The following is a 13,248-nucleotide window of genomic DNA, read 5'->3' on the forward strand; positions in this document are numbered from 1 at the left end:
GAGAGAGTTAGACAAGAAGCTGAATTAAGCAGTTTACTTGTCTTTTAAAATATGTAGTAAATTTGATATGTAACTTTCAAAGTAGAGTTGCCTGTCTGTAATCTCTAATGATCTTGCTAATTCTTTTCTTTGGGGCAGAGGGGAGGAACCCTGTCCTAACTACCCTACTTTCTTCCATCTTCCTTCTATCAAAAAATATGCACAAGTTAACCAAAACAGATTCCCCAGTTACCCGGGTTAAAAAATGAATGTCTCATTCTGTGTCTCTGTTAGTTGATGGGTAGCTTGCTTTTGTATTGGTCCTTTGAAATTGTGGTGGATTATTTTGTTGATCAGAATTCTTAACCCTTTCAACATTTTTCTTTATAATGGTATTGCAGAACTTGTTCTCTTGGTTCTGCTCTCTTTAGTCTGCATCAAATCATACAAATCTTCCTTAGGTTTCTCTGAAACTAACCTTTCTTTTGGTGTAATAATGTTCCATTACATTCATTTACCTAAATTTGTTCAGCTATTCCCTTGTTAATGAGGACCCTTAGTTTGCAGTCCTTTTCCCCTACAAAACAAGCTAATCTAAATATTTTTGCACATCTGTCTTTTTTTTTTCCACTCTCTCATCTCTTTTTAGGTATAGGCCTAATAGTTGTATTGTTGTGTTGGTATTTTTTTATAGTAACTTTTAACCAAGAAAACTTGTTCTTCCATTTCTATATATCAAAAGGTAATATCATGTCCCCACAGCTTCTGTGAGGAAAGAATAGTGTTCCAAATTTCAGCCACCACCATCTTTCCTCATCTGCAGTATCTTCTTCTTTGGTTTAAAAAAAAATCAAAAGAGCATAAAAGTAACTAATAGTAAAAGTTTACTTTGAAATTGATCCCTATCTCCCAGGTTGGCATTTGAATTACCCAGAGAGGAGAGTATTTATCCTTCCCACAAGTATAATTTGGCAGAAATGCCAAGTGAGAAAAAAAGTAATGACAGATAAGAATCCCCATGGGAGTTTTCTCACACCTCCAGAACTTCAACTATCTCATGGAAGAAAGCCAAAAGTCTTGAATACTCAACAACCACTGTATGACAGATCAGTCTGTAGAAAGCTTTGAAACACTTCTGTCTGGAAGGGCTGGACTAGATGAGTTCTGAGATGCTTTCTCCTCTGAGGTTCTATGATGCTATGAATGAAAATGCATTCACTCCATGTCAACAACTCAGTGGGAGCAGGACATTGATGAGATAAGTTGTTTGGTAATATACCAACTCAGAGACCTTCAAACTCCCTGCAGACATGTACTCTGCACTGAGCCGACTTTGCTACCCAACCTGCCAGGACAGTGTGATTCATTCTGCTATTTGTGGAGAAAGGCAAACTAATTATAAACCATATGTGGTACCAAGGATCAAACTTGATGTCTACAGTGCCAAAACATCTGGTCAATTTAGAATCCCATCTGGATGTTTGATCTACCCCAAAGCAAACAACTGATTTGCTTGAGACTGCTGTCCACCACTGATCTAAACTTTGTTGGGTTAGCATATCCCTTTTGTTTAGATGATCTTCTTTGGGCCAGTAACAAGACTCTCAGCTAGTCTCATCTTGTGCTGTAGTTATTTCTATACATATCTCTGTTGGTAACTGGTGAGCTTCTTTAAGGTTAGGGCCATGGCTTATATGTAGACTCTCAAAATGGATTTATGAAAGGAATGGGTTCATGATGACATTCCTAAAAAGTTAAGGTAAATTAAAATTAATTTTGTTTTGATAATCCAAGATCTCATTTGATGTAGGTTGAGATAACTCATGAATAAGAGTAGGATAGTGGAAATAACTTGAAAACTAAAGTCCAAAGCCCTGGCTGTTCAAATCCTGGTTCTTCTACTTATTACCTATGTAACCTTTGGCCAAATCACTTAACCTCTCTAGGCTTCAGTTTCTTCATCTATAAAATAAAGAGATTGAACTAGATGACACCTGAGGTCCCTTCAAGTTCTAAATCTGTGATCCTATAATCAGACTAGGTTTGGGACGATCTTATCTTCTGCAATGGCATATGAGGAGAGAAATTATACCTGCGATTTCATTGGTATGGAGAAATTCCAAATGAGGAAACTGAATTCAGATTGACATCTTTTTCTGCAATTTAAAATTTTATAAACGTACCTAAATTACTGAGGAGTTAAGCACAGCCAGTATGTGTCTGAGGCAGGACCTGAACCTATCTCTCTACTAGATCATGCTGGTGGAATTATTAAGAAATCTCAAACAGAAACTTTTGAGTGAATCAACCAATCATTGTCTGCTTAATTGAAAGCCTATATTCATTTTGTTGCCTGGGTATTTTTTTTAAAAACTAATTCAACTGGATGTTTGGGTAGCATGTAGACACAGTCCAAATGTTATTTTCTAATTTCATTTAATTGTGGATAAAAATTCACATTGGAAATTGCCAGGATGGTTCCAATTGATTTTTAATGTGGTCTCCAAACACTTCATCACCAAAAAATATGTTAGAAAAACACCCGACCCTCTCCCTTCTTCTGCAAGAAAAACATTGACATTCACAACAATGCCCGCAATCATGATTAATTAATTTGGACACGCCAGTCTCAAAGTCTATAATTTCAGCTGCCACACAAATGCTTCAGAAACACAGCTGTATCTTAATAGAGCATGATAAGGAGTGAGTTTGTGTGAAACAATCAGAGATCTGAGGATGATGTCCTTTGGCAGAGGTGCCAAATAGATCTATCCTCTAAGTCAGTCAGGAATTCAGGTTTCTGATCATAGGCCCCACAAACAACTGCCACAAATGCTTCAGCAATCGGCAGCCAAAGTAACAGCATTTCTATATTTTCCAAAGCGGAGCCTGTGGATAACCCATCAACAAATCATTCAATGTGCTTCACATCTGGAGGACACAGTCACAGGGTTAATTTTGGTCAAAGGAAGAACTGTATCCCTGGTTTTAATTTGGGTGGAATTTTAGTCAGGGAAAGGAATACATTGTGGGCATTCCTAATGTCCCTGTGGATATGTATGCTTAACCCTGCATGCCACCAAGACACTAGCAGGTTCTGGTCAATGAACTTCTAGCTGAAATGAAATTTAGGATATCCTGAAGACTATATTATGGACAAGTTATTCTTTTTCAGCCAACTGTGATATTTACAATCACTTGACATCACAACCATGTCATGGGATGTGATGAAAATGCTTCGTAATCCTTCAGGTGTTATATAAACATGTTATGATTATGGCTCTGGCATGTTTTTCTTCATTGAGGGCTTCAGATGTCCTCTGGAACATCCACCATCACTGGGATGTTATGGAGGTAGAAATGACAAAACTTGACAAATGTCCAGATAGGATTTATTGGCCTCTGCTTGAATTACTCTAATGACAGGGACTCACTCTTCCATGAGGTAACTCCTTCCAGTTAGGGACAACTCTAATGTTTAGAATGTTTTTCTTGATATTAAGCTTAATTTGGCTCCCATGTGACTTCTGCTCTTTGTTTTTAATTCCCTTCTCTGTTGTCAAGAGAAAAGAGTCCCATTTCTCATCTACCTGAGAGCCCTAAACAGTAAATTCTCAAGTAAAATCCAGAGGGGTGGAAAAGTTCTACAATGGAGAATAGTTTGCTTTGACTAGAGCATAGAGTACATTAAGGAAGTACTGAGAGATAAAAGCTAGAAAGGTAATTTGAGGTCCAAAGAGGTCACATTATTTGCCTAAATCAGTGTCAGAATTAGAGCTAGATCCCAGGTTTCCAGAGTTCCAATCCAGTGCTCTTTTCACAATATTGTACTATGTAGCTCCCAATTTCTCTGAATTAGGTGGCACAGTGGATAGACTACTGGACTTGGAGGCGGCAGAATGACCTGAATTCAAATCCAATCTAAGGCAGTAAGACTTCAGGAAAGTCATTTAACAACTGTCTTTTCCCTCATCTGTAAAATGAGGATAAAATCAGCATTTCTCTGGCAAGGTTGTTGTAAGGATAAAGTGAGATAATATTTGTAAAGTACCATATAAATGCTACCTATTTATTATTGTTGTTGTTACAGGAAAACTTCAAACTGTGTAGAAATGGTTCAATGTATCTCAAAATGATACCAATACAAATATTCTATTAGGATAAATCAGGTTTATTTATTCTTTCCTACTTAGCTACAAAGACAATGTTGTATAGTGAAGGGGAAAAAAACATGAGATTTGGACTTTGGGGTCTTAATTTAAATTTGAACTGAATTTAAACTAAATTAAATTGGAACTAAATTTAAATCCAAATTCTGTTGCTTACTTTCTATATAACCTTGAATACTCACTTCCTTTCTTGGTCTCAGTTTCCTGCTTTGTAAATTGAGTAGGAATAGCTCAATTCCTCACAAGGACATCTGCTTTTTTTAAAAAAAGTATAACACATTTTGGTATACAGATACTTCCTAACAAATTCTGTTATAAAGTATGCTTCTGAAAAACAGTTAAATTTATTATTTAGCAATAGAAAGAAAGGTTACATCCTGTGATTCTGACAGTATGGTACCATTGTAAATGACCAGATTTTTGCTTTCTCTCCATGTTGATTTTAATAATACAATTGTAGTTATTATATATACATTGTTCTTTTGCCTCTGCTTTCTTTATTCTCTACCACTTTATAAAAGTCTCCCCAGGTTTATCTGAATTCATCATTTTGTTATTTCTTATATATCACTAATATTCTATCACATTTATACATAACATGAGTTTGGCTCTGACCCCATTGAGGAGCCATGCCTATTACAACTTTACCTCCATCCCCTAGGGTTGTCTGGTATCTTGAAGTACCAAAGTGCTTTCAGGAGTCTCTTCTCTACCATAGCCTTGGGCCCCTAGTGATTATGCCCCCCATTTCTAGGATTCCACTGACTAGTACCCCAGCTCCATTTAATCATGTAATATTAGGTTAGCTTTTACAAAGGGATTTAATTTACTCAGACATTTTCCAGCTATCGGGCACATACTTTATTTCCTGCTTTTTGTTTTTATTTCTTTAAAAAAAAGTGCTGCTATGAGTATTTCATCACCCATGAATGTTTTTCTCTTGTCAATAGGTTGTTATGCAAGTTGTGGAATCTCTTAAGTTAAAACCTATGAGTAACTTATTCATTTTTCTTGCATAACTCCAAAATATTTTCCAGAATAGCTAAAATAAAGCTTAACTAACAATGAATCGATGTGCCTTTTTTTCCTCATAGCTCCTCCAACAATTAATGGTTATGGTAGCCCATAATTCTTAGTCATATAATATTAACTGAAGGATATTGGTTAAAACAATTTTTTTCAGGGAAAAGTTGTAGGTTATTAAAAAAACTCACAATATTCCAAATATAAATCAACTTTATCTCCTATAGTTTGTCATTGAGTTTGCTGTCTCTCAACTTTGTCTAAAATACATGTATGAATGGATCAGCTGTATGAATTGTCCATTTATCCACGTATTTTAGTCTTGACAATAGACAGTCTTCAATTCACTTGGTCTTTTCTGTATGATTGACTAAGCAAAGGTCTTTGAACTGATTTTTTTATATTATTTAGGATGCTCTGAATTACATTCTAAAATCTGATATTGTTGGGTCTAACCAGACAAGAAAAAAAAAAACAAATGGATGAAAAATTCCTATTGTACAGATTATGAAACTGAGTTGCATGAATAATCTACTGAAAATGTCTATATTTCTATGTGTCTATAAACACATATGAGGGTCAGCTGGGTGGTGCCTAAAGTCAGGATGACTCAACTTCCCGAGTTCAAATCTGGCCTTAGACACACTTAATAACTGTGTAAATCTGGGCAGGTCACTTAACCCTATTTACCTCAGTTTTCCCATAGGTAAAATGAGCTAGACAAAGAAATGGTAAACCACTCCAGTATCTCTGCCAACATAGTTCCAAATGGAGTTATGAAGAGTCAGACACAACTCAAAATAACTGAACAACAACATAAACACATATACACACACAACAGGTATGCTAGATAGACAGTGATATGTACTTGAAAAGTAGGAAAGCAGGACAAATTGCATCTGGGAAATTACACCACTCTTTCAATGATCTTAAGCTTCTCCTTGACTGGTCAAATGAAAACAAGCAGACAGGCATCAGACATTTATCAAACACATATGATATACCATACACTATGCTAAGGGATAGGCATTCAAATACAGGCAAGATAAAGACAATCTCTCAAGGAACTTACATTCTACTGGTAGCAGGGGGTGGGTGGGGGTGGGGGAGACAACACACGAAGAACTGAAACAATATTTTTTTGATGACAGTGTTGTGTTAGTCACAGTGAAAAATGTTTCTTGTACAACATGGGGGAGTGGCCAGGGCCCATATAGACCACTGGAATTTTTAGTTTTTACTCATCTCACAAGTCAAGAAATTATCATATTACAAAAAGCAATGGAGAGATTAATAAGAAAGTTGTATCATTACCAATGTTAGCTTATATACTAGAAATGATATAAAAGATATTATTAAGAAAAAAACCAGGTTTAAAAAATATAAGCAGTTCATGTAGTGAAAGTGAAATAAATATGGATAGTATTTTGACTAGAATGGTATCCACTCAAAATAGTAAGAGACCTAAAAGAAGGCCTCCAGTGTGTTGAGTATCAGCAAGAGTCATTTAAAATGATAAGCCACATATATACCAGCGGGAAGAGTGACCACATCAGTGAAACCATGGCTCTATCAGGATACAATTCATCTCATTAGATTCAGTTCATTGTCATAGCCTATCAAAATCTTTTGGGATCCTGATTGTTGTTTTGCATGTTAACAATCCATCCTAACTCTGCATCACTTGCGAATTTTTTTATATCACTTGCAAATTTAATTATCAATATTCCTTTTTCCAAAACATCTCTTCCCCTCAGAAATGAATAGGGTAGCACACAGAAACCTGATGCTCTCCTAGAGAAATCCATCCAAACAAACATTGAACCATTAATGATTGCTTTTTGGGTCTAGTCATAGGACAAGTTCCAAATCTACTTAAACATACTGTCATTAAACCCACATCTCTCCATCATGTCTACAAACTTTCTTCCTACCATTATTCAATGTCCTTACTCCATGTCCCCCAAGCTTCTCTCATCTCTCCTTTAGTCTACCTCTTGACCATACCAGAGCTAAAAAAGAACCTTTTAAAAATTGTCTTTAGCATGCTTTCTCAGCCTCAGTTTGTTCTGAGATTTGGGGCATCAGACACTTTTCTTACAGTCCCTTTCCTCTCAGTTGCTTGTCCTTGCTTCTAACTTCTATATATTGCACATCAATGAATATTTTACATTATTGATATGGATATTCCCCGCAGTGGTACAGATCTTAATCCATCAATGCCTCCCCATTCTGTCAGATTCTTTTACATGTCCTTCCAGAAGTTTAGCACAGGCGATCCATCAAAATTCTTCTTTGAGAGGATAAGAAGGAATTTGTCCTCAATTTTTTTTGAAATTATGAGAATACCAAAAGGGTATACCAATTCTCTCTGTTATTTCTTGTTCTTTTCTTACAAACAGCTCATATATTTCTTTGATAGTGTCCTTTACTCTGTTTCTCCTATGTACTTCCTTGTTAATAATCATGTATTGCAGCCTACTCACATTGACCATTTTTTTCATATCTTTAGAATTTGAGTGCCCTGTGTATTCAAGCTGGTCTCCAAAACTCTTTTTTTCTTTCATCGGCATTACTCCTTCTTGACTTCAATACTTCATTAATGAGTGTTTACCACCTTTGACTGATTTCTTCTGTAGAATTTTAAACCATCAGATCCTAACTACTTCATCCCTGAATTCTTTGAAATCCACTCTGCCAAAATCTAGGATATGTGCAAACAGACTATGACCAGCTCTCTTTTCCTTTTTTATCTCAATTTCCAATATGGTGTAGTCACTTCCTCCCAAGGTTACCATCATTTATACTTATGCAACTAGCTCTTCCTTATTAGTCAGAATCCGGTCTAGGAGAGCAGCTCACTTCATCATCTCATCCACCTTTTGAAGAATGGAAATATCATTAAAACTAGCCAAGAATTTCTCAGTTGCTGTGTTTTTGGCAGAGAGAGAGAACAATCCAGCAGATGTCCAGATAGTAGAAATCCCCATCACTGCTATATCATGCTTCTGTGAAGACTTAAACTGGTCCATGTAAACTCTTTATCTATTTCTTCATACTAGCTAGATGATCTGAAATAATTGCCTCTATTTCCCTTTCCACTCATCCTCACCCAAATGTACTCCATCTTGATTTTCCTTTCTAGTGCATGGATTTTCTCATGTGAGTATCTGTAATCTCAATCTGAAATATTCCTCCATCACTTCCCCCCTTTATCCATTCAGTTTCTTTTAAATAAAAGTTTTACCCTTTTAAAGTTAGGGTGAGGCAGAGTGGTGTATTATCCATTGCCACATTGCCACACAACACTCTGGAACATGGCATCAGATTAAAATGTAACTTTAACAAACTAAATATACAATAGATCTAGAATATAGCTATAGAAGAGATACAGAAATAGATAATGTTAACATGTGATTTTCTAAATCATATGCAACCCTAAAGGATCCTTATATCTAATTCAGCGGTCCCTTTTTTTATTTGAGTTTAACATCACTGTCAATCATCAATAACACAGGTCAACCACTGATTCGCAGAGTTTGCCATTGAAATTTTAACAATTGGCTCTCCTGAGAGAGGCAGCTACAGCACACAATGGCATGGGTGGAGGGGGTCCATGGACCTCAGGTTAAGAACCCTTGTTTTAGAATCATATTGTATTCATAAAGTACCTTCCACCAATCATCAGAGATGAGGCAAGCCAGGTCAAATTTCTCACTTTGCTTTAGCATTTCTAGTTTACCTTGTTGATTTTCCATGCCTTGTACTTTCGTGTATGGGCACCTGTTCATTGTTCACAGTCATATCTACTTTTATTTTTTTATCTGAGATTTTTTTTTGTGGGAACCCTGTACTTCTGATTCTGCTTAGAAGCCAACATAGGGGGTGAGGAAAAAGAAAGTGGGTTACAGTTAGAGGTATTGCTGCAGTTCAAGAAGGCTTTCCAAGACATGGTGGAAGAGAAGATGATTTTTGGGTAGAAGCTATGAAGAAACAGAGACAACACTGCTACCATCACACACACACACACACACACACACACACATACTGAATGCGACAACAGAAGCAGCTGAATAGGTTCATAGAATTATCTGTCCCTTTCTACTAACTAGGGGTGTGGTATCAGCAATGAACTGTAAACATTGACTTTGAAGAAAAGGGGAGATCAGCAAAATCTGAAAAAAATGGGGAAAGATAAAGGAAGGAGGGTTAGGAAAGGAAACAAAGTTAAATAGCACAGGCTTGCCAGTTTTGTCTTCTGAAGGAAGAGGGAAGATAGCAGCCAAAAATACACTATAGCAGGGTTTTAAGAAATCAGTTGAGAGGCATCTCAATTCAGGAAAAAATGTTCTCCATATAGAAAACAGGAACACAGCAGTGAACCCACACTCATTATGGGAGAATTGGGTGTAATTTTTGTCATGATGAAGGATTTATCTGTGGAAAATGTCCAAGAACAACTCATCATAGGAGGTAGCTGCAACTGGGCCAGACGTAGGGCCCAGGATAGAAGATGAATAGCAATGTGGAGGTGGAGTGATCTGCCCAAATAAACTTAGGAAAACTTCTCTAGGGTAATAAGAAAAGGATAATTATCAGAAATAGGAAAGGGGGTGGTGGATCAGGAACATGTTGAGGAAAATTAGTTAGGTGGCATAGTGGATAAAACACTAGATTTGCTGTGAGGAAGAACTAAGTTCACATCCTGCCTCAGAAACTTACTACCTATGTGAGAGGGATAGAGAGGGAGGGAGGCAGAGAAGGGGAGAGTGGGCAAGGGAAGAAGGAAGAAAGATACCCCCAGAGAGAGTTGCTGTCTCTCCCTTTCTCCTTCTATCTCATAAAAAGGAAAGAAGGCAAAGACCACTTATTTCAGAAGGGGCAGTTTTGTCTTAAGTCTGTGGAGGAGGAAAAGAGGAACATGGAGAACACTCAGAAAAAACTGATGGATTAAACAAATTTAGTCCTTCCCACCCCCAACTACTGAAATTTAGAAGGGCGCTGTTCCTTCCACAACTGAAGATCATAGAGCATTTAGCCTCAGATATAAATATAGCCAGACCACCAAAGGCATCATCTTCCAGTATCCCAATCCATTTAGCCAATGTGGAAGGACTTTTCTTCTGCTCTGCTAAACATCTTTAATACTATTTTTTTTCCATTTCTCTGTTCCACCTTTGACACATACTGTCTATGTGAGCAAATTACGTTACCTCTCAATACTCTCAACAACTCTAATAAACTACAAAGAAAGTCCCAATTCATATCAGTAGAGACATTTTCCTTACCCAAGAGTTCTATTGAAATCACAGGTCCACTCCCTGTGCCACTGGCCTCCTTACTTTTTCTCCTATAAGACACTTCATTTCTTTATCTAAACATTTACCTCTGGTGGGTCCCTTTGCTGTCTCTCTGAGATTACCTCCAGTTTATCAGCTTAGCAGCTAAATGGCACAACTGATAAAGTGCCAGAGTCAGGAAGACCAGAGTTCAAATTCAGCCTCAGACATTTACTACATGTATGTTCCTGCCCAAGTCACTTAACCTCTGCCTCAATTGCCTTATCTGTAAAATGCAGATAAAAATATAGGGCCTGCCTTTGAAAAAGAGAAGTCACAGCAGCAACCTAGGGAGAGATCATAGTCTAGCCTTCACAGAGCTAGGACTGAGGACTGAAGACTTAGGGCACAAACAGAGGTTCTCCTTCTCTCAGCCATCACACCGATACCACACAGTTTCACAGGCTTCAGCACCTACCTTCCAAGGTTGTTGTAAGGATCAGGTGAGATAATAATTGTAAAGCCCTTAGCACAGGGCCTTGCATATAGTAAGCATTATAGAAAATGTTCATTGGCATTATTATTATATTTATTCACACTATTTTTTTGTGGTTGTTTTCTGTCTTCTTCATTAGACTGTAACTTACTTATTCAGAGACTTTTTGGGCTCTTTCTTTGTGTCCCAATACTTAGTATAGTGCTTAGGGGCATGTGGTAGGTGCTTAATAAATGAAAGTTGATGAATTGATTGACTGTATTTGTCCCCATCCCTTTTCTAGTAGTACATTTCAGAAAACATTTCCATTTATAGACAAACCTCATAGCAGAGACTTCAAGAACTCGAGTTAAAGTTCCAGAGGAGTTATATCAACATATTGTTAACTCCCCAAAAGACTCTGCTCTAAAGTTTAAAGTCCCATTCACCTTATCTGTTAGGCAAACTAAAGCATGAAAATCTTTATCTTTTAAAAGCTGTTATTTTTCCCAGACTCCTTACACGCACAGGATAACGTTCCATTTCTGGCTCAGAAATCATTCCTTCTAGCCGCTGAGGGGAAGGTTTCCCAAACAGCTTCAAAGAGCTTCAGTTATGACCAGATCTACATAGGAACCCTTGGAAAGAGGGAGGTTACAGTAGTGACCCAGAGGGATCCAAAAAGTCTAGAGTTCACAGAGCTGGAGCTGAGAGGTCTGGGGCCTGAAGCCTTGGAGCATGAACTGAGGGAATCCCCCTCCTGGTTGCCACATACACACCACACAGTAGCACAGGCCCCAGGGCAGTAGCAATTACTCCAACTCCCCAACTTGACCCAGCCACCACTTTCAAGTGTCTGCAAACATTTTTGTGCTGCTGATGGCTCTGTTTCATGATGTCCATGGTTCAAGGCTGAGTAATGTCCAGGCATTCCTGGACTATCCCTCTCCCCCACGAGACACACTTCTGTGGATAGGGTAGAGGGTTGAGAGTCATGAAGGACAGTCAGCAGTGTGGAGGGTGAGGAGAGACTGGACAGATTCCCTGGTGCATAACTACTCCTCCCCTCTGCATGACTACACTAAAACCACAGTGGTTCATAGTATAGTGCTTCTGCGCCCCCATCTCCCACCTGTAAAGAGGGTGAAGGCAAGGAAAATCAAGAAATAGGAATCTGAACCTTTACCTCTTCAACTCCTCCATTTTTTCCAAGGTCTGATCCCACCTCCCTTTTCCAAAACTGGCCTCACGGTCAATTCCTAAATTCCCCCTTATTGCAGACACTAGGATTATTCATTTGAGCTTCAGGTTGGAGCTAAGAAGAATAATTCCAGAAGAATAATTCTAGTAGGAAGGCAGTAGTCAAGAGCCTAAGATAATTAGAATTGAAGGAGTCCAAGGTAGAAAGTCAGGATGAAATGTAAAGGAAGTCATAAAAGGCCATGGGCTAAATCATACAGACATGACTAAATCATAATTTAAACTAGGAAGGTGCAATAGCATAAAAAAAAAATCAGTGCTAGAGATGATGTCCACATTCTTTGCATTTAAGATACAAGGGCCTGTAGATATGGTGACCAAACTCTAGTGCTTTGTCAAAAAGCCTCAACTTGGTCTTCTTCTTCCTGCTATAACTTATCTTCATGACTAAGACATTTGGGCATCTTCATTCCTTCTGATCCTGATTGATGACTTTAGAAAAAATCTGTTTCTCCCTTTGATTGTCCTATCAAGCTTGGTTTGCTTCTTTCTTCAGTCTTGAAGCAGGTCAAGGACATAAGCACACCTTCACAATACAAGGGGTGGAGATGATGACCATCCCATTAAAAAAAAAGCATGAGTAGTTCTTTATTGTATCTATAATGAAATATATACTCTTCTGGATGGCAATGAGTCAATAAGCATTTATTCACCTCCTGCTATGTGCCAGGTACTGTGCTAAGCCTTTCATAAACAAAGGTCAAAAGCCCTTGTTCTCAAGTTGTTCAAAATCTAATGACATTTAAAGCCGTTTAGAATCTCCAGGCTACAGCTTACCTTTCCAGACTTATTATTAGACACAAATAATCTTCATCATGTGATCTTGTGATCTATGGTTGAGTTAAACCAAACTTCTTGCAGTTCCTCACACACAACATTCTGTTTCTCATCTCCATGTCTTTGGACAGGGTGTCTCCCTGTAATGGAAATGCAAATTTAAAGATCTTCCCTGCCCCTAGGCTAAAGTGTACCTGGAGCCTGGGGTGGGAGGCTTGTTTTTCAGTAGATACTTCTTGATTGGCCAGTGACTCAACAAGGTTGTTACATTCTCTGAGCCAAGAGA

Source organism: Petaurus breviceps, unplaced genomic scaffold (genome assembly GCF_028583685.1).
Source record: "Petaurus breviceps papuanus isolate PSGF00001 unplaced genomic scaffold, PetGlider_PUasm1.0 90702, whole genome shotgun sequence".
NCBI lineage: Eukaryota > Metazoa > Chordata > Mammalia > Diprotodontia > Petauridae > Petaurus > Petaurus breviceps.